The sequence below is a fragment of the Orcinus orca genome, chromosome 3 (genome assembly GCF_937001465.1).
Source record: "Orcinus orca chromosome 3, mOrcOrc1.1, whole genome shotgun sequence".
In the NCBI taxonomy this organism is placed as follows: domain Eukaryota; kingdom Metazoa; phylum Chordata; class Mammalia; order Artiodactyla; family Delphinidae; genus Orcinus; species Orcinus orca.
In genome coordinates this window covers 84,348,330-84,367,175 of record NC_064561.1, presented here as the reverse complement: position 1 = coordinate 84,367,175, position 18,846 = coordinate 84,348,330, and the positions used below count along the sequence as shown (strand labels likewise).

At 38.5% G+C, this 18,846-nt stretch overlaps 1 long non-coding RNA gene across 2 annotated transcripts in view; it reads right to left on the bottom strand.

The window, feature by feature from the left end:
- The window catches only part of LOC117200547 (uncharacterized), a 58,051-nt gene that overhangs the window by 17,718 nt on the left and 21,487 nt on the right, over window positions 1-18,846 (bottom strand). For both annotated transcript variants that reach the window (XR_004482134.2, XR_004482133.2), the window contains exon 3: window positions 14,162-15,511. This is a non-coding gene — a long non-coding RNA (uncharacterized LOC117200547). The remainder of the gene's footprint in view (window positions 1-14,161; window positions 15,512-18,846) is intronic.

The following is an 18,846-nucleotide window of genomic DNA, read 5'->3' as shown; positions in this document are numbered from 1 at the left end:
ATTTTTTTAAGTCTTACAGGACCATTTTAAACTTTGGCTGAGGCAAACTTTGTTGCAATTTCCCCAGCTAACTTCTGGCCTCCTTGTTATTATATTTCCTCATACATCAAGAAATAAGGTTTCCTTGGAGACCAGCAGTTTCCATCTACCATTTCAACAAAATATTGAATTATGTGATTCTTGGTAGAGAGTAACAAAAGCTCTCTTTTTAAGGGATTATTTTCAACATTCAGAGAGTTCCAAAGAGTTAGCTAAATCTCTAGTCTGAGTATTTTGGAGGATAACATATTTCAGACCCAATGAAGAAAACTGAGGAGCCAACATAACTCATTACTGTAGGGTTACAGACTTCAGATTTTTAAAGAAATATGATTTAGATTCAAGTAATGTGGCAAAAATTGCTAGCTCTTTCCAACATCCATTCTACTCTTCTTTCTTAATTGGTGGAGCCCCCAATATGTTAACTGGGCACATAGCCACCCAGAATAAAGCTAATACTTTCTAAGCTCCTTTAAATTTAGGTGTGACAGTGTGACCAAGTTCTGGCCAATGGGTTATGAGTAAAAGGCACACTTACAGCTCCCTGGTTATATTCAAAAAGAAATGGGTCATGCTCTTCATGTCCCCTTTTTCTTCTTCCTGATGGCTGGGACATGTACATTCCAGCAAGAGCTAGAGAAGCCATCTTGGGCAAAAACATGAAAGTCATATGTTAAAGAAGTCACATATTAAAGTCAACATGATAGAAGGAACCTAGGCCTTAACATCATAGAGATGCCATATTAGGTATGATCAGCTTACACAGGCTGCAACATGAGAAAGAAATAAACTTCTTCTTTCTTAAGCCACTGGTATTTGGTGACCTTTGTTTCAGCAGTTAAACCTATATTTAATATAGAGTTACTATCTAAAAGTGGTACTGCTATAACAAAAGATATATGTGATATTAACTTATCACTTGGGTATAAAGCAGTAAAAACTCAGATAATCCAGGGTGGAAAGTTGGTGACTCTTGTTATGCTGGGACAAATATTTGGTTAAACTGTGGCCTGCCATACTTTGGGAGATAAGCCACAAACTCTTAGAGCCTATACCTTTAAGAGAATTAGTTAGAAAAACTGAGAATCTTTCTGTGTATTGGCTACTCCTTGCCACATTAAGGAAAGTTTTAAAAAAGAGATGATGAAGTCAGAGATGGTTTCCCATCAGAAAGAAGAAATCAGTTTCATTAAAAGAGCCCTTCTCGGGACTTCCCTGGTGGCACAGGGGTTAAGAATCCGCCTGCCAATGCAGGGGACATGGGTTCAAGACCTTGTCCGGGAAGATCCCACATGCCGCGGAGCAACTAAGCCCGTGCACCACAACTACTGAGCCTGCGCTCCAGAGGCCATGAGCCACAACTACTGAAGCCTGCATGCCTAGAGCCCATGCACTGCAACAAGAGAAGCCACCACAATGAGAAGCCCACGCACCACAATGAAGAGGAGCCCCTGTTCACCACAACTAGAGAAAGCCCATGCACAGCAACGAAGACCCAACATAGCCAAAAATTAAAAATAATTAATTTTTTAAAAGAGGCCTTCTCTGTTTTGTCTGAATTCTAAGTTGAGTAGAGTATGGTAAGTGGGCCCTCAAATGGTTGGAAAAGCTAACTCTTCTGTACCAAACACTGAAACAATAATAAGAGTTAGCTCTAAAGAACAGCTGTAAGAGGAAGTTAGAATGTGGTCCCCAACTTTCTTAAGCATAGGACTGCACACCCAAAACCAAGGCCCCCACAGCTACTTCTGAGCCCAGATTCATCCCTGTCTCCAGTGACTAGCCTGAACCACTGGGCTCGCCTACAGCTGGCCCCTCCATCTATGCACCTGCATGCTCTCAGCCAAACTTCCAACAGTGGCTTCCACTGCTGTGCACCTATGGTGATTCCCTGCAGCTGGTAGTGCACACCAACAGCTAGGTCTCCCATAGCTGTTTGTGAAAGAAACTGCCAACCAAGAACACTTTACCTAGTAAAGTTTTCCTTCAGAAACGAAAGCAAGATAAAGATTTTCCCAGACAAATGAAAGTTGAGGGAATTCACCACCATTAGACCTGCCTTACAGGAAATGCAGAAAGGAGTTCTTCAAGCTGAAAGGAAAGGATGCTAAGTAATAACATGAAAACATATGAAAATATACAACACACTGGTAAAGGTAAGCATATAGTCAGATTCAAAATACTCTAATATTATAATATGGTGATGTGTTAACCACTTAAGTATAAAGGTTAAATAACAAATGTTTTACAAATAACTATAGCTACAATAATTTGTTAGCAGATGCACAATATAAAAATATGTAAATTGTGGCATCAAAAACATAACATGGTTGAGGGGTTGTTAGTAAAAATGTAGAGTTTGTGTATATGATCATAGTTAAGTTGTTATCAGTTGAAAATAGACTTGTATCTATAAGATGTTTCAAGTAAGCCTCATGTTAACCACAAAACAAAAACCTATACTAGATACACACAAGATAAAGAGAAAGAAACAAAGTATATCACTACAGAAAATTATAAATTCACAAAGGAAGATGGTGTGGAAAAAAAGGAACAGAGGAACTACTAAAAGGCCTGAAATTGACAAGATGGCCATAGTAAGTCCATACCTACCAATAATTATTTTAAATGTAAATGGATTAAATTTTCCAATCAAAAGACATACAGTGGCAGAGTGGAAAAAAAAAAACCCAGCTATATGCTGCCTACAAGAGATTCACTTCAGCTTCAAGGACACACATTGGGGGAATTCCCTGGCAGTCCAGTGATTAGTACTTCATGCTTTCACTGCCAAGGGTGCAGGTTCTTTCCTTGGTCGGGGAACTAACATCCCACAAGCCAAAAAAAAAAGAAGGACAAACATTATGTCAAAGTGAAGGTATGGGGAGAGATATTCCCCACACATGGAAAACAAAAGAAAGCAGGTGTAGCTATAACTATATCAGACAAAATAGAATTTAAGTCAAAAACTGTAACACAAGGCAAAGAAGGTCATTATATAATGATAAGAGGGTCAATTTATCAGGAGGATATAACAATTGTAAATATATATGCACCCAGCATCAGAACACTTAAATATATTAAGTAAATATTAACAGATCTGAAGGAATTAATAGACAGCAATACAGTAATTGTAAGGAAGTTCAATACTCTACTTTCAGTAATGGATAGATCATCCAGACAGAAAATCAATAAGGAAACATTGGACCTAAAGGATACTTTAGACCAAATTGACCAAACAGATCTAATAGAGATACATAGAACATTCCACCCAACAGCAGCAGAATGCACATTCTTCTAAAGCATACATGGAACTTTCTCCAAAATAGATCATACATTAGATCACAAAATAAGTCTTAGCAAATTTTAAAAGATTGAAATCATACCAAGCATCTCTTTTGACCACAATCAATAAGAGGAGAAAAACTGGAAAGTTTTCAAATATGAGGAAATTTAACAACACACTCCTGAGCAACAGACAAGTCAAAGATAAAATTAAATGGGAAATCAAAAAATATCTTGATATAAACAAAAATGAAAACATATGGGCTGAAGCAAAAGAAGTTCTATGAGGAAAGTTTATAGGCTCTGTTAAGAAAAAAAGATCTCAAATAAACAGCCTTTATACATCAAGGAACTAGTAAAACAAGAACAAACACAGCCCAAAGTTAGCAGAAGGGAGGAGATAAAGATCAGATCCGAAATAAATGAAATAGAGACCAGAAAAGATAGAAAATATCAGCGAAGCCAGGAGTTGATTTTTTGAAAAAGTTAATAAAACGGACAAACCTTCAGCTAGACTTACCAAGAAAAAAAGAACAAGAACTCAAAATAAAATTATAAATGGAAAATGAAACATTGCAGCCGATACCATAGAAGTACAAAAGATCATAAGAGACTGCAATGAAGTATACATCAACAAATTGGACAACCTAGGGAAAAAATGGAAAAATTATTAGAAACATACACCCAATCTACCAAATCTGAATCATGAAGAAATAGAACATCTAAACAGACCAATAACAAGTAAGGAGATTGAATCAGTAATCAAAAACCTCCCAAAAAAGAAAAGTGCAGGACCAGATGGCTTCACTGGTGAATTCTACCAAACACTTAAAGAAGAATGAATGCCAATTCTTCTCAAACTCTCCCCCAAAATAGAAGAGGAGACAACATTCCCAAACTCATTTTACAAGGCCAGCATTACCCTGATACCAAAGCCAGCAAAGCACACTACAAGAAAAGAAAACTACAGGCCAATATCCCTGATAAATATAGATGCAAAAATTCTCTATAAAATACTAACATACCACATTCAACAGCATATTAAAAGGACCATACACCATGGTCAAGTAGGATTTATCCCTGGGATGCAAGGATGGCTCAACATACATAAATCAATAAATGTGATACACCTGTTAACAGAATGAAAGACAAAACTTATCTGATCATCTCAATAGATGCAGAAAAAGCATTTGACAAAATCAACATCTTTTTGTGATAAAAGCTCTCAACAAATTGAGTATAGAAGAAACATACTTGGGAATTCCCTGGTGGTTCAGTGGTTAGGACTCTGCACTCTCACTGCCAGGGGCCTGGGTTTGATCCCTGGTTGGAGAACTAAGATCCTGCAAGCCACACGGTGCAGCCAAGAAAAAAGAAGTAACATACTTCAACATAGTAAAAGCCATATACGGCAAACCCACAGCTTACATCATACTCATTGTGAAAGATTGAAAGACTTTCCTCTAAGATCAGGAACAAAACATGGAGGCCCACTTTCACCACTCTTATTCAACATAGTATTGGAAGTCCTAGCCAGATCAGTTAGGCACCAAAAAGAAATCATAGGCCTCCAAATCAGAAAAGAAGTAAAATTGTTTCCCTTTACTGATGATATGATCTTGTACGTAGAAAATCCTAAAGGTGTCACCAAAAAAATTGTTAGAACTAATAAATTCAGTAAAATTTCAGCATACAAAATCAGCATGCAAAAATCAGTTGAGTTTCTACACAGTAACAATGAACTATCTGAAAAATAGAGAAAACGACACTATTTACAATAGCATCAAAAACAATGAAATATGGGTAAATTTAACCAAAGAAGTGAAAGATCTATACACTGAAGATTATGAGACACTGATAAAAGAAATTAAAGAAGACATAAATAAGTGGAAAGCTATTCATGTTCATGGGTCAGAAGAGTTAATATTGTTAAAATGTCCATACTACCCAAAGCCATCTATAGATTGAATGCAATCCCTATCAAAATTCCAATGGCATTTTTCAATTCTCAAATTGTATGGAACCACAAAAGACCCCTAATATCTAAAACAATCTTGAGAAAGAATGAAGCTAGAAGCATCACACTTCCTTATATCACAAAGTAATAGTTGTCAAAACAGGATGGTAGGAGACCTTCAAGATGGAGGAGGAGTAAGATGTGGAGATCACCTTCCTCCACACAAATACATCAGAAATACATCTACATGTGGAACAACTCCTACAGAACACATACTGAATGCTGGCAGAAGACCTCAGATTTCCCCAAACCAAGAAACTCCCCACGTACCTGGGTAGGGCAAAAGAATAAAGAAAAGACAGAGACAAAAGAATAGGGACAGGACCTGTACCTCTGGGAGGGAGCTGTGAAGGAGGAAAAGTTTCCACACACTAGGAAGCCCCTTCACTGGCGGAAACGGGGTAGCCGGGGGGGAAGCTTCGGAAACACGGAGGAGAGCACAACAACCGGGGGGGTGCAGAGGGCAAAGTGGAGAGATCCACACACAGAGGGACGGTGATTACCAGCACTCAGCAGCCTGAGAAGCTTGTCTGCTCACCCACCAGGGTGGGTGGGGGCTGGGAGCTGAGGCTCTGGCTTGGAGGTCAGATCCCAGGGAGAGGACTGAGGTTGTCTGTATGAACACAGCCTGAAGGAGGCTAACGTGCCACAGCTAGCCAGGAGGGAGTCCGGGAAAATGTCTGGAACTGCCTAAGAGGCAAGAGACCATTGTTTCAGGGTGCGCGAGGAGAGGGGGTCCAGAGCACCACCTAAATGAGCTCCAGAGACCAGCGCGAGCCGTGGCTATCAGCACAGACACCAGAGGTGGGCATGAAATGCTAAGGCTGCTGCTACAGCCACCAAGAAGCCTGTGTGCAAGCACAGGTCACCATCCACACCTCCCCTCCTGAGAGCCTGTGCAGCCTGCCACTGTCAGGGTCACATGATCCAGGGACAACTTCCCAGGGAGAACACATGGCATGTCTCAGGCTGTTGCGAAGTCATGCTGGCCTCTGCCGCCACAGGCTCGCCCCACATTCTGTACCCCTCCCTCCCCGTGGCCTGAGTGAGCCAGAGCCCCCTAATCAGCTGCTACTTTAACCCCGTCCTGTCTGAATGAAGAACAGACACCTCCAGGCAATGTACACACAGAGGCGGGGCCAAATCAAAAGCTGAACCCCAGGAGCTGTGCAAACAAAGAAGAGAAAGGGAAATCTCTCCCAGCAGCCTCAGGAGCAGCAGATTAAATCTCCACAATCAACTTGATGTTCCCTGAATCTCTGGAATACCTGAATAGACAACAGGTCATCCCAAAATTGAGGTGGTAGACTTTGGGAGCAACTGTGGTCTCGGGGTTTGCTTTCTGCATCTAATTTGTTTCTGGTTTTATGTTTATCGTAGTTGAGTATTTAGAGTTTATTATCACTGGTAGTTTTGTTTATTAATTTGTTTGTGCTCTTCCTTTATTTTTTTATATATAAATATTTTTTTTTTCCTTTTTCTCTCTTTTGACTGTGTATGTGTATGCTTCTTTGTGTGATTTTGTCTGTATAGCACTGCTTTTACCATTTGTCCTATGGGTTCTGTCTGTCTGTTTTTTGTTGTTGTTTTGTTTTATTTTTCTGTGTAGGTTTTAGGTCTTGTTATCTTACTGAATTTGTTTTTCGGTTTGGTTGCTCTCTTCTTTCTTCCTTTTATTACTTTTTAATTTTTTTATTTTTAATAATTTATTTTTATTTTCTTTCTTTTTCTTTTTTTCTTTCTTGTTTTCTCCCTTTTATCCTGAGCTGTGTGGCTGACAGGACCTTGGTGCTCTGGCTAGGGGTAAAACCTGAGCCTCTGAGGTGGGAGAGCCAAGTTCAGGACATTGGTCCACCAGAGACCTCCTGGTTACACATAATATCAAATGGCAAAAGCTCTCCCAGAGACCTCCATCTCAATGCTAAAACCCAGCTCCACTCAACGACCAGCAAGCTACAGTGCTGGACACCCTATGCCAAACAACTAGCAAGACAGGGACACAACCCCACCCATTAGCAGAGGGGCTGCCTAAAATCATAATAGGCTCACAGACACCCCAAACACACCACCAGATGTGGTCCTGCCCACCAGAAAGACAAGATCCAGCCTCATCCATCAGAACACAGGCACCAGTCCCCTCCACCAAGAAGCCTACACAACCCACTTAACAAACCTTAGCCAGTGGGGGCAAACACCAAAAATAATGGGAACTACAAACCTGCAGCCTGTGAAAGGAGGCCCCAAACACAGTAAGTTAAGCAAAATGAGAAGACAGAGAAATACTCAGCAGATGAAGGAGCAAGATAAAAACCCATCAGACCAAACAAATGAAGAGGAAATAGGCAGTCTACCTGAAAAAGAATTCAGAGTAATGTTAGTAAAGATCATCCAAAATCTTCTAAATAGAATGGAGAAAATACAAGAAACGTTTAACAAGGACCTAGAAGAAGTAAAGAGCAAACAAACAATGATGAACAACACAATAAATGGAATTAAAAATTCTCTACATGGACTCAATAGCAGAGTAACTGAGGCAGAAGAACAGATAAGTGACCTGGAAGATAATATAGTGGAAATAACTACTGCAGAGCAGAATAAAGAAAAAAGAATGAAAAGATTTAAGGACAGTCTCAGGACCTCTGGGACAACATTAAAAGCACCAACATTCAAATTATAGGGGTCCCAGAAGAAGAAGAGAAAAAACAGGGACCCAGAAAATATTTGAGGAGATTATAGTTGAAAACTTCCCTAACATGGGGAAGGAAATAGTCAATCAACTCCAGGAAGCACAGAGAGTCCATAAATAAATCCAAGGAGAAACACGCTAAGACACATATTCGTCAAACTATCAAAAATTAAATACAAAGAAAAATTATTAAAAGCAGCAAGGGAAAAGCAACAAATAACATACAAGTGAATCCCCATAAGGTTAACAGCTGATCTTTAAGCAGAAACTCTGCAAGCCAGAAGGGACTGGCAGGACATAATTAAAGTGATGAAAGGGAAGAAGCTACAACCAAGATTACTCTACTCAGCAAGGATCTCATTCAGATTGGAGACAGAAATTACAACCTTTACAGACAAGCAAAAGCTAAGGGAATTCAGCACCACCAAACTAGCTTTACAACAAATGCTAAGGGAACTTCTCTAGGCACCAACAATAACAGACCCAAAACAATTAAGAAAATGGTAATATGAACACACAAATCGATAATTACCTTAAACGTAAATGGATTAAATGCTCCAACCAAAAGACACAGACTGGCTGAATGGATACAAAAACAAGACCCGTATATATGCTGTCTACAAGAGACTCACTTCAGACCTAGGGACACATACAGACTGAAAGTGAAGAGATGGAAAAAAATATTCCATGTAAATGAAAATCTAAAGAAAGCTGGAGTAGCAATGCTCATATCAGACAAAATAGACTTTAAAATAAAGACTATTACAAGAGACAAAGAAGGACACTACGTAATGATCAAGGGATCAATCCAAGGAGAAGATATAACAATTGTAAATATTTATGCACCCAACATAGGAGCACCTCAATACATAAGGCAAATGCTAACAGCCAAAAAAGGGGAAATCAATATTAACACAATCATAGTAAGGGACTTTAACACCCCACTTACACCAATGGACACATCATCCAAAATGAAAATAAATAAGGAAACACAAACCTTAAATAATACATTAAACAAGATGGACTTAATTGATATTTATAGGACTTTCCATCCAAAAACAACAGAATACACTTTCTTCTCAAGTGCACGTGGAACATTCTCAAGGATATATCATATCGTGGGTCACAAATCAAGCCTTGGTAAATTTAAGAAAATTGAAATCATATCAAGTATCATTTTGGACCACAATGCTATGAGACTAGATATCAATTACAGGAAAAAATTAGTAAAAAATACAAACACATGGAGGCTAAACAATACACTACTAAATAACCAAGAGATCACTGAAGAAATCAAAGAGGAAATCAAAAAATACCTAGAAACAGATGACAATGAAAACACGACAACCCAAAACCTATGGGATGCTGCAAAAGCAGTTCCAAGAGTGAAGTTAATAGCAATACAATCCTACCTTAAGAAACAGGAAACATCTCGAAAAAAACACCTAACCTTGCACCTAAAGCAATTAGAGAAAGAAGAACAAAAAACCCCCAAAGTTAGCAGAAGGAAAGAAATCATAAGGATCAGATCAGAAATAGATGAAAAAGAAACGAAGGGAACAATAGCAGAGATCAAGAAAACTAAAAGCTGCTTCGTTGAGAAGATAAACAATATTGATAAACCATTAGCCAGACTCATCAAGAAAAAAGGGAAAAGACTCAAAATCAACAGAATTTTAATTTAAAAAGAGAACTAACAACTGACATTGAAGAAATACAAAGGATTATGAGAGATTACTACGAGCAACTATATGCCAATAAAATGGACAACCTGGAAGAAATGGGCAAACTCTTAGAAAAGCACAACCTTCCGAAACTGAACCAGGAAGAAAAAGAAAATATAAACAGACCAATCACAAGCACTGAAATGGAAACTGTGATTAAATATCTTCCAACAAACAAAAGTCCAGCAGCAGATCATTTCACAGGTGAATTCTATCAAACATTTAGAGAAGAGCTAAGACCTATCCTTCTCAAACTCTTCCAAAATATAGCAGAGGGAGGAATACTCCCAAACTCATTCTACAAGGCCACCATCACCCTGATACAAAAACCACACAAATATGTCACAAAAAAGAAAACTACAGGACAATATCTCTGTTGAACATAAATGCAAAAATCCTCAACAAAATACTAGCAGACAGAATTCAACAGCACATTAAAAGGATCATACACCATGATCAAGTGGGGTTTATTCCAGGAATGCAAGGATTCTTCAATATATGCAAATCAATCAACGTGATACACTATATTAACAAATTGAAGGAGCAAAACCATATGATCATCTCAATAGATGCAGAAAAAGCTTTTGACAAAATTCAACACCCATTTCTGATAAAAACCCTCCAGAAAGTAGGCATAGAGGGAACTTACCTCAACATAATAAAGGCCATACATGACAAACCCACAGCCAACATCATTCTCAATGGTGAAAAACTGAACCATTTCCTCTAATATCAGGAACAAGACAAGGTTGCCCATTCTCACCACTATTATTCAACATAGTTTTGGAAGTTGTAGGCATAGCAATCAGAGAAGAAAAAGAAATAAAAGGAATCCAAATCAGAAAAGAAGAAGTAAAACTGTCACTGTTTGCAGATACATGATACTATGCATAGAAGAACCTAAAGATGCTACCAGCAAACTACTAGAGCTAATCAATGAATTTGTTAAATTAGCAGGATACAAAATTAATGCACAGAAATCTCTTGCATTCCTATACACTAATGATAAAAAGTGTGAAAGAGAAATTAAGGAACTAATCCCATTTACCATCGCAACAAAAAGAATAAAATACCTAGGCATAAACCTACCTGAGGAGACAGAAGACCTGTATGCAGAAAACTATAAGACACTGATGAAAGAAATTAAAGATGATACAAACAGATGGAGAGATATACCGTGCTCTTGGATTGGAAGAATCAACATTGTGAAAATGACTATCCTACCCAAAGCAATCTACAGATTCAATGCAATCCCCATCAAACTACCAATGGCATTTTTCACAGAACTAAAACTAAAAATTTCACAATTTGTATGTAAACACAAAAGACCCTGAATAGCCAAAGCAATCTTGAGAAAGAAAAATGGAGCTGGAGGAATCAGGTTCCCAGACTTCAGACTCTACTACAAAGCTACAGTAATCAAGACAGTATGGTACTGGCACAAAAACAGAAATATAGATCAATGGAACAGGATAGAAAGCCCAAGGATAAACCATGCACATATGGTCACCTTATTTTTGATAAAGGAGGCAAGAATATACAGTGGAGAATAAACAGCCTCTTCAATAAGTGGTGCTGGGAAAACTGGACAGCTACATGTAAAAGAATGAAATTAGAACAGTCCCCAACACTATACACAAAAATAAACTCAAAATGATTAAAAACCTAAATGTAAGATGAGACACTATCAAACTCTTAGAGGAAAACATAGGCAGAGCACTCTTTGACATAAATCACAGCAAGATCCTTTTTGACCCACCTCTTAGAGAAATGGAAACAAAAATAAACAAGTGGGACCTAATGAAACTTAAAAGCTTTTGCACAGCAAAGGAAACCATAAACAAGATGAAAAGACAACCCTCAGAATGGGGGAAAATATTTGCAAATGAAGCAACTGACAAAGGTTTAATCTCCCATATTTATAAGCAGCTCATGCAGCTCAATATCAAAAAAAGAAACAACCCAATCCAAAACTGGGCAGAAGACCTAAATAGACATTTCTCCAAAGAAGACATACAGATTGCCAACAAACACATGAAAGAATCCTCACCATCACTAATCATTAGAGAAATGCAACTCAAAACTACAATGAGGTATCACCTCACACCGGTCAGCATGGCCATCATCAAAAAATCTACACACTATAAATGCTGGAGAGGGTGTGGAGTAAAGGGAACCCTGTTGCACTGTTGGTGGGAATGTAAATTGATACAGCCACTATGGAGAACAGTATGGAGCTTCCTTATAAAACTAAAAATAGAACTACCATATGACCCAGCAATCCCACTACTGGGCATATATCCTAAGAAAACCATAATTCAAGAAGAGTCATGTACCTCAATGTTCATTGCAGCTCTATTTACAATAGCCAGGACATGGAAGCAACCTAAGTGTCCATCAACAGATGAACGGATAAAGAAGATGTGGCACATATATAAATGGAATATTACTCAGCCATAAAAAGAAATGAAATTCAGTTATTTGTAGTGAGACCTAGAGTCTGTCATACAGCGTGAAGTAAGTCAGAAGAAGAAAAACAAATACTGTATGCTAACACATATATATGGAATCTAAAAAAAAGAAAAAGTGCTTCTGAAGAACCTAGGGACAGGACAGGAATAAGGACACAGATGTAGAGAATGGACTTGAGGACATGGGCAGTGGGAAGTGTAAGCTGGGACGAAGTGAGAGAGTGACATGGACATATATATACTACCAAATGTGAAATAGATAGCTAGTGGAAGCAGCTGCATAGCACAGGGAGATCAGCTCAGTGCTTTGTGACCACCTAGAGGGGTGGGATAGGGAGGGTGGGAGAGAGATGCAAGAGGGAGGAGATATGGGGATATATGTATATGTATAGCTGATTCACTTTGTTATAAAGCAGAAACTAACACACCATTGTAAAGCAATTATACTCCAATAAAGATGTTAAAAAAAAAAAAAAGAAAACAGTATGGTACTGGCATAGAAACATAGACCAATGGAAGAGAATCAAGAGCCCAGGAATAAACCCATGCATACATGGTTAACTAATATTTGATAAGGGAACCAATAAGAGTCAATGCGGAAAGGATAGTTTCTTCAATAAATGGTGTTAGGAAAACTGTATAACCACATGTAAGAGAATGAAACTGGAACCCAGTCTTACACCACTCACAGAAATTAACTCAAAGTAGATTAAGTACTTAAACATTAGACCTAAAACTATAAACTCGTACAAGAAAGCATGTGGCGAAAGCTCCTTGACATTGGTCTTAGTACACAAGCAACAAAATCAACAACTCGGACTAATTCAAACAGAAAACTTCTGAACAACAAAAGAAACAGAATGAAAAGGCACCTATGGAATCAAAGTAAATATTTGCAAACCATCCATCTGATAAGGGGTTAATATCCAAAAATTATAAAGAACTCATGCCACTCAATAAAAAATCTAATTAAAAATGGGCAGAGGGCTTGAATAGACATTTTTCAAAAGAAGACATACAAATGGCCAACAAGTACATGAAACAGTGCTCAACATCACTAATCGTCAAGGAAATGCAACTCATAACCACAATGAAATATCACCTCACACCTGTTAGAATCAAAAAAAACAAGATATAACGAGTGCTGGGGAGGGTGTGGAAAAAAGGGAACCCTTGGGCACTGTTGGTGGGAATGTAAATTGGTGCAGCCACTGTGGAAAACAGTATGGAGTTTCCTCAAAAAATTAAGAATAGCTACTATATGATCAGCTATCTCAATAAAGCTGAAATTAAAAAAGAATTACTTGGGCAAACAACAAATTTTCCCTTTGAGGAGACAAAAAAAAATTCTGATGGAAGAGCATAGAGGTAGTAAAAAACCTACTTGGAAATAAGAAAAGTACTTACTAAGATTAGAGAAAATAGTGGGAAGCCCATGGCAAGGAAGAGTCTCTAAAATGACTGGTGATTGGGGAAGGGGAAGGAAGAAAAGGAGAGCAAGGCTGTTCCTAAGAGGGAGTCGTGGTGGAAGCTCATTAAGAGAGCCGAGCCAGCTACATAATTGAAACCAGAACTGGTTGGGATAAAAGTAGAGGTTTAAAAAGTGAGATCATAAAACCAATCCCAAGTAGGCACAGTGTTTATACATAGAGATGGAATGTGTCCTAAGAGACTTCAGAGGTCTCTTGCCTGTTTTCTAAGCAGGACTTGAGATATAATGCCCAGAAGGGAGACTTCAGGGCAACAAGTAAGCACATTCCCATTTCACAGTCCTCTTAGATGGGAAATTCCTGTGTGCTTTATATATGGGAAGCTTTCTTTTAAAATGCAACAATGTAAATGAAATTAGGATGAAAAGCAGCTATTAAAGCTCCTGCAATAGAAACATTAAGTTCTACTTGATTAGGGAGTTTGTTTAAATAATGTGATTTGTACTTACCTTAAAAACACATGGGGCTTCCCTGGTGGCGCAGTGGTTGAGAGTCCACCTGCCGATGCAGAGGACAGGGGTTTGTGCCCCGGTCCAGGAGGATCCCACATGCCGCGGAGCGGCTAGGCCTGTGAGCCATGGCCGCTGGCCCTGCGCGTCCGGAGCCTGTGCTCCACAACAGGAGAGGCCACAGCAGTGAGAGGCCCGCGTACCGCAAAAAACAAACAAACAAAAACAAACACATGAAGCAATATGGTCCCTTCATGGACTTACGGGCCTGTCATCTGTTCACAAACTGAACTAAAACTAGATATTCACCATATTGGTAAATATTTCGTTCTTCTTATTCCCTTGAAACTCTTCACCTGCTGAGCAGAGTCCGTTACTCATTTTAAACAATACTTATTGCCAATATCCTAAATGCAATATTATTTAAAAATGAAAAGAGGCAGTAATTAAAACAATGGTTATAAAATAAAATTGAATTATTTTATTATTTTCAGTTATTTTCTTAACTGAATTTTAAGAATATAAAATGGAGTAGTCTAGGTAAATTTTGTATATTGATTTCTAAAAATATTTTCTTACCAATGTATGCTTCTCAGTTTTAAGTTTCAGCGTCCTTTTCTCTATAGTAACTGGGGAATTAGCATAGTCAATTTACGTATTGCCATATGAATTTTGAAAATGATCACCATAATTAGGTCAGAAAGCCTGGCTTTGTGATTTGCTCACCAGAAATTAATTCTAAGACCACTTCCTCTCTATATGACCTTGCACAAGCCACTTAACTTCTCTGTTTTATCACTTTTAAAATGAGAATAAAAATATCATTTTTACCTACCCACAGAATTTGCGGAAGCAGAACTGAGAGAATATTTGTGAAACTGGACTATAAATTGTCAAGTACTTGTGAGCTCCAGGGTTTCAGTTTAGGTAAAGCTGCTTCTAAGAGCTTGCGATCTCCAATTCTTTTCCTTGCTCAGTCCTGTTCCAATAATGCCAGGCTCCCTTTTGCCTTCTGGGTTCTTACATTCTATCTCCCTCAACTCTGTGTGAAAAATGGGGATTCTATTATCTACCTTTTGGAATTAGTATAAAGACAACCTGGAAAGTCCCTCGTGCAGTGCTTAGCACATGGTAGACTCAAGAAACTCAACTAGAGATGGCCAGGAGCCTCAGAGACCATGTAATCCACTTACCTCTTTTGCACTTACCTCTTTTTGCATTCACTTCTGGAAAGTGAAGTCCAGAGAAGTAAGGAAATTGCCCAGAGTTATACATTGAGCTGTGGATTTAGATTCGATCCCAGGTCTCTGGAGTCTCAGAGCTCTTTCCACAGCCGAAAGCACCTGCAGACTGTGGCAGCGTAAAAACAAATGCATGACAAGGGGCAATCATCAAGGAACGTATCCTACTGGAGTCTTCCAGTGAAACTAGTATGAGGATAAATTAGAGGGGGGGGGAAGAAGAGACATAAAATAATCTCCTTTACCCATGTATTCAGTGATATATTATAGGTCCCCTCCTGCCCAAGTCTTTTAATTAAGGGTTTTATTTTTTGGTAAAATATATTCTGATACATTCGCATAACAGAAAAGTATGCAACCACCAAAAAGAATGAGGTAGAACTGAATGGGAAAAATATTTACAAATGATATGACCAACAAGGGGTTAATATCCAAAATATATAAACAGCTCATACAACCCAACATCAAAGAAACAAACAACCCAATTAAAGGATGGGCAGAAGACCTGAATTGACATTTTTCCAAAGAAGACATGCAGATGACCAACAGGCACAAGTAAAGATGCTCAACATTGTAAATCATCAGAGAAATGCAAATCAAAACCACAGTGAGGGCTTCCCTCGTGGCGCAGTGGTTGAGAGTCCGCCTGCCGATGCAGGGGACACGGGTTCGTGCCCCGGTCCGGGAAGATCCCACATGCTGCGGAGCGGCTAGGCCCGTCAGCCATGGCCGCTGAGCCTGCGCATCCGGAGCCTGTGCTCCGCAACGGGAAAGGCCACAACAGTATAGGCCCACGTACCGCAAAAAAAAAAACCACAATGAGGTATCACAAATAAAAATGTTGGCGAGAATGTGGACAAAAGGGAACCCTTGTACACTGTTGGTGGGCATATAAATTGATTCAGCCACTGTGGAATGGAGGTTCCTCAAAATACTAAAAATTGAACTACAACATTATCCAATAATTCCACTCCTGTATATATATCTGAAGAAAATGAAGACATTAATTTGAAAAGATACATGCACCCCAACGTTTATGGCAGCATTGTTTACAACAGCCAAGATATGGAAGCAACCTAAGCATCCCTTAGCAGATGAATGAATAAAGAAGATGCAGTATATATAGCCAATAGAATACTACTCAGCCATAAAAAAAGAATGAAATTTTGTCATTTGCAACAATATGGGTAGACTTGGAGGGTATTATGCTTAATGAGATAAGTCAGACAGATACAAGTACTACATGATATCACTTATATGTGAAATCTAAAAAATAAAACAAGCTAGTGAATATAACAAAAAAGAAACACATTTACAGATATAGAGAACAAACTAGTGGTTACCAGTGGGGAGAAAGAAGGAGGGAGAGGCAAGACAGGAATAGGGGATTAAGAGGCACAAACTACTAAAAATAACATAAATAAGCCTCAAGTATATATTGTACAGCACAGGGAATATAGGCAATGCCTTATTATAACTATAAATGGAGTGTAAAAATTGTGAATAACTATGTTGTACACCTGAAACTTATGAAATATTATACATCAACTATACCGCAATAAAAAAAGAAAAAGAAAGAAAAAAGAGCTAGCTCAACCAGCACTAGCATAGAAAGCTGTGCCTAATATATTTAGGGAAAAAAGAAAACAGCTGCATAGTATCCACAATCCTGGTCCTATTTTTGTTTTATGTGTATATAAACATGGTAATAAGTCTGGAAGGACATCTTCCAGACCATTAGTAGTGGTTATCCTTCCACATTTTAAAGACTTTTCCCCTTTTATTTTATCTCTGTATTGTTTAAATTCTCAGGAGTATCTATGACTTTGATCATTAGGGAAAAATAAAGCTTTTATTTAAAATTTTAAAATGCTATTGAAACAAATTAATGATTAATTGCATAAAAGTGCAATTATCCATATTTACACTAAGCCAGAATGGAAATGAAATTAAAAAGTACAATGAAAGATTAGAGCTTTAAGAAAAATAGAAATATTCAGCCCCTTCCTTTCTTAAAGATGATTGCTATCTAATAGCATTTCCTTTATATGAGAGAAAATTAAACAACAGACGAAGCACATTTAATACTTCTAGTGGAACATCTTTTCCCCATATCTCTGATTTAACAAAAAAAAAGCAAAGCAGGCTATCTTGGAAGCAGATATGAAAACTCTCTCTGGCCCCAGATCTAAAAAGGAAATAAACCCAAATTATGCCCCACAGCACACGCACAGCTGCCCCGCAGTGTTTTCATCTACTGTTATTCTGTGTCTTAGTGCTAAGGCTCTTTAGCTCATCTGGAAATCCCTTGAAATGGTCGTCCAAAGAGTGTACATAAATGCATGTATACATTTTTCTGTGGAGAAGGACTGTAACCTTCACCAGTTTTGCAAAGTAATCTTTTTACATTTTTTTCACACCCACAAATATTAACCACAGCATTTATCTATTCATACATATCCAAATATTCAACAGACATTGAGAGTTTTCCCTTCCATTTGTTATACATGTAGTAGAAATGTTATTACCCAAATTACATGGCTCATTTCTTACTCTCACAACAATACTGTAAGTAAAGATTATCCCTGTTTTCCCAGTGAGGAATATGGAGACTAAAAGGTGATCACATTTTTTTATATTCCTGCCATTGAGAGTTGGGGGTCTATGCCCCTTCCCCTTGAATCTAGATGGGCACTCTATGTTGACTAATTGAATATGATGGAAATGATACTGTGTCTTAAGAGACAGCAGCTTCCATTTCTTGTCCTTTGGAATAATAGTCCTTATAAGCCAGCCACCATGTTGTAAGGAAGCCAATGCCGCTCCATAGGGAAGCCCACATGGAGAGGAACTGAGCTCCCAGTTGACACTCAGCACCAACCTGCCGGCCACATGAGTGAGCTGTCATGAAGTGGACCCTCCAGACCCAGTCCATCTGACCCAGCTAATGCTGTGTGGAGCAGAGATGGGCCATCATCTCCATTGAGCCTGTAGTAAGCAGAATGATGGAGAAGTATTTACTTCCTAATCTTCAGAACTTATGAGTATGTTGTCTTACGTGGCAAAGAGGAATTAAGGTTGCAGATGGAATTCAGATTTCTAATCAGCTGACCTTAAACTAGAGAGATTCATCCTGGATTTTTTTAGATGGGTCCAGTGTAATCACAAGGATCCTTGAAAGAGAGAAGCAGAGAAGGTCAGAGTGATTCACTGGGAGAATGACTTGACCTGCTGTTGCTGGCTTTGAAGATGGAGGAAGGGTCTTGAGCCAAGGAGGGCAGGCGGTCTCTAGAAGCTGGAAAAGGCAAAGAAACGGATTCCCTCTTAGGGACTCCAGAAGGGAATACAGCCCTGCAACACTTGATCTTACCCTAGTGAGAACTGTGTTGCATCTAACCTCCAGAACTGTGAGATAGTAAATTTGTGTTGTTTTAAGCCATCAAA